Source organism: Macaca nemestrina, chromosome 11 (assembly GCF_043159975.1).
Source record: "Macaca nemestrina isolate mMacNem1 chromosome 11, mMacNem.hap1, whole genome shotgun sequence".
NCBI classification, from domain to species: domain Eukaryota; kingdom Metazoa; phylum Chordata; class Mammalia; order Primates; family Cercopithecidae; genus Macaca; species Macaca nemestrina.
The window spans coordinates 59945641-59950009 of NC_092135.1; the positions used below are offsets into that span (position 1 = coordinate 59945641).

Genomic DNA, 4369 nt, shown 5'->3' on the forward strand with positions numbered 1-4369 from the left:
ATACAGTCTCAAGATCTGATGCTGATTCTCTGATCTCTCTCGACCAAGCCATCAGGTGCTTCTGACTCAGTTGCCCAGGATTTCTGTGTTAGAAAGGAACTGCCTGGGAACTGCTTCTTGATTTTTCTGGATCAGGCTTCTAGTCCCAACTCTGTTAAAATTCCAGTATAATCTTAGACAGTTGTTTTAACCTCTGCAAGCCTCAGTTTCTTCATCTATACAATTAAGATAAAAATAGTTGTATTGCTTAGGGATACTGTGAAGAAATCAATAGATGTGAAAACACTTTGTAAAAGTTAGACAGTAAATATATGCATGGTAGTACATATGTATGCATTAGTACAATCTGGTTACCACACTGGAGTTGGGATTTTTGATATTATTACCCTTATCTTTACCCTTCCCTGTCATTACTGCATCTCTTGGCTTTTTGCTTAGATCCTTGATCTTCAGGACCTGATGTGCTGAATGTCAATATCCATCCGTTCACTGAGATGATCTTACCAGGCTCAATGTCTTCTTATGGCTTCATGCAAAGGTCATTTTCTCACTCTCTTTCAGTCCCAGGTGAGCCACCTGAGCCTTCTCTCTTCAACTACTTTTCTTTTTTTTTTTTTTTTTTGAGACGGAGTCTCGCTCTGTCGCCCAGGCTGGAGTGCAGTGGCCGGATCTCAGCTCACTGCAAGCTCCGCCTCCCGGGTTCACGCCATTCTCCTGCCTCAGCCTCCCGAGTAGCTGGGACTACAGGCGCCCGCCACCTCGCCCGGCTAGTTTTTTGTATTTTTTAGTAGAGACGGGGTTTCACCGTGTTAGCCAGGATAGTCTCCATCTCCTGACCTCGTGATCCACCCGTCTCGGCCTCCCAAAGTGCTGGGATTACAGGCTTGAGCCACCGCGCCCGGCCAACTACTTTTCTTTCTGACCTAATGTCCTAATGAATATGGAGATCTGTGCAATTCCAGTTCAACCAACACTCTGCTCTTTTCTTCCTTCATAGCTGTCACACAGAGAAAACCCAAGACAGCAACATGTTCTGGAAGCCAGGTGAGGAGAGATTTTTAAGAGGGAGAGAGTGAAAAATTCTGTCGAATGTCAAATTCTTTTCAAGGAAGGTGAAGCCTGAGAATTGAGCATTGAATTTAGCAATGTGGAAGTTACTGGTGAGCTTGATAGGAGCAAATTGGGGGAAAAAATGAAATAAATTTCAATTAGAGTAGATTCAACAGAGAGCAGGAAGAACTAAATTAGAGGCAATGATAAACAGCTCTTTCAAAGAACTGTGTTTTGTTTTGTTACTTTTTTTCTTAAGATAAGGAAAAGAATGGGCAATAGCTGGAAAGACAATAGGATGATGAAAGGTTTTACCAGACAATACAGACAAAAAAGAGGGATACATTGATAAGACAGGAGAGAAGAAAATTGCTGGAACAATGACTTGAGTAGGTTAGAGCCATACTGGAGGGGCTGGCCTTCTGAAATGCAGATGGCTCAACTATATCACAGGAAGAGAGCTGGAACATGTGTACACACATGCATCAGGGGAGGACATGGAGGGTGTCTTCTGATGGCTTCAGTTTTCTTAATTACACAGGAAGCAAAGCCATCAGCTGGGAATGAGGATGGAGGAGGAGGTGTTGGAATCTGAGAAGAGGGAAGGTAAGAAATAACCACATAGGAGAGTAGAACAGTAAATTATCTAGGGATATACAGTACAATTGCTAGGCAGTGTTAATCATTCTCGTAATGTTAATGATCATTAATCTATATTGATGTCATTAGTGGATTTTACTCTAGATATGTTCATTTGTGTGAGTGTAGTCACAGTGTAGGCAGAATGTCAAATTTAACTAGGGTTTGGCTTTATCCAAGAGAGTTTGATGAACAAGAGTAAGGTAGAGAAATTGGGGGCAAATTTAAGGGAGTGATTATAACGACAGACCATGAAATGTAAGCAAGATAATGAGGAAGTGAGGGAGGCTGCAAGGAAAACCAACAGGATCAATAGACAGAAGATGGCAGGATGGATTTAGCCAAGTGACTAATCAGGGAAGAGAGCTCCAGGCAGATTGTAGATGTTTGTGAGGCTGGCCGACTATTGGAATTGGGGTTCAGGAAATGTGTTGAAAAAATAGCAGTTATTGACCAGAATAGTAAGCTGCTCATAATTGATATTATGGAGGGTTTGCAGTTATGGTAAAAGCACAAGAGTTTATCCATGGGAATCAGTGGCCAAGGTAAAGAGGAGAACAAGATCTCTAGAAGTGGGGAGGCCAAGGAACTGAGAGAACAGACATTGGAAATGATCATCTATAGGGATATTGAGCTCACTAATAAGTAGAAGAGAATTAGAGGAAGACAGAATGAATCATAAGTTAATTATCTCCAAAGACTAACAAGGAGTAACCAGGAAGTGCTGGTGATAATGGCGGCATGAGGTTAGGGATGACCTCAACAAACCCAGTCACTTCCAGAATGCATACAGATCTGGCTTAAAAAGTTCTGGTCAGGTCAGGTGCCGTGGCTCACACCTGTAATCCCAGCACTTGGGGAGGCTGAGGCCAGCGGATCACGAGGTCAGGAGATCGAGACCATCCTGGCTAACGCAGTGAAATCTCGTCTCTACTAAAAATACAAAAAATTAGCCAGGCATGGTGGCGGGCACCTGTAGTCCCAGCTACTCGGGAGGCTGAGGCAGGACAATGGCGTGAACCCGGGAGGCGGATCTTGCAGTGAGCCGAGATCGCGCCACTACACTCCAGCCTGGGTGACAGGGCGAAACTCCGTCTAAAAAAAAAAATGTTCTGGTCATTCCACACAAGCAAGTGGGTAATGAGGGGCCATTGTTTCATGCTAGTGTCCTTATTCTCGCCATTATTCTTTTTTCAGTTTTAACTGAGCTCGTGAATCTCCTGAATAATAGAGAAGAAAGAAAAAAGGAAAGAATGTGGAGTGATGATAATTCAGTTAGTTTAATCCAGCTCAGTAATTAATTTCAAAGTGTGATTTGGGAACTCCTGGGGTTCCCTAAGACCTTTTTTCGGATCATAACTATTCTCCTAATGAAACTAAGATGTCATTTGCTGGTTTTGCTTTTTTTGTCTTGGGAGTGTACAGTGAAGTTTTCCAGAGGCTAGATAACATATGATAGCAAAATATGATAAAAACTGAGTACAGAAGCAAACATGAAAATCTACCTGTCTTCTATTAAGTCAGCAATTAGAGATTTCAAAAAATGTAAAACGATGCCATTTTTCTTGATATTTTTTCTGTTTTGGAAAACACAATCTTTTTCATAAAAATTATTATTTATGTTAACTTGTAATGGAACTATTCTTTTAACTTAAATGAATAAAATGAATATTTAGGACTTTCTGTTTAATTTTGGATATGTTAAATGTTAATAGATATAACCTGAATAGACAAAAGTCCTTTGGGGATAGCCGATTTTTAAAAGGGGCCTGAGACCAGAGAGTTTAAGAAACTCTGATTTTTGTCACTTACTAGAAGGCAAAGACTGGGAAGGCTGAGAGGTTGGACGTATCTAGAGAAATGGAGGTGAAGAGTCCTGCATGAGCACTTCTAACCACTGTGACCTGCAACATGTTATAACATCACCTCCCTGAGGCTCTAGCAGGGGACATGCACAAGTCATAAAGTGTCTCTCCTAGCTATGGAAGTTCTCCTTACTTTGAATACCATTAGACATATTTAATGAATTAGTAATTGTTATGAAAAATTGAGCAATAAATCAATCTGTATAAGACAATGGTATATCTTTGAAATTTCAATAAAGCTCAATTGTTTTAAAGGTTTAGAAGTTTGCTTTTCTTTTTTGATTATGAAAGCAATACAAGTCACTGTCTAAAATGTAGAAAATTCTGAAAAGCATTAAGAGAATAGGAGTTAGTTATAATTTTACCTCCCAGAGAGAATGAGTTAGCTTACTACCTGTTTTCTTCTGTCTCTCTTTTTTAAACAAATATGTTATCATGCTGTATATATAATTTGAAATCATTATGTTTAATGGAGCAAAATATCCCATTTGAATTATATAATAACAAATTTAGTCAATCTACCTATAGTTAGTTAGATGTGAAAAGGTTCCCCTCCATTTTTTTCATCTGTTATAATGTATGCTTGAATATGCTTCTCTCTATATCTCTATATATTACTTTATTCTGCACATGTACACACACACACACACACACACACACACACACACACACACGCCAAAAACTATGTATATGCAGTTGTCTACATCACTGGTTCAAAGCATTCATTTTGCTGAAGGAAATAAATACTGCAAAGTTGGAACTTCCTTCCAAACTGACTTATATTTATTGTTATTGCTATTGTTAAATTTACTAGC

The 4369-nt window shown here is 39.6% G+C and overlaps 1 long non-coding RNA gene across 1 annotated transcript; it reads left to right on the forward strand.

Moving 5' to 3' along the window:
• The first annotated feature begins 273 nt into the window (after window positions 1–273).
• On the forward strand, window positions 274–3238 carry LOC105483345 (uncharacterized). The gene is made up of 3 exons (XR_988209.3): window positions 274–567; window positions 998–1044; window positions 2887–3238. It is a non-coding gene; the product is annotated as an uncharacterized lncRNA (long non-coding RNA).
• Window positions 3239–4369: the final 1131 nt, after the last annotated feature.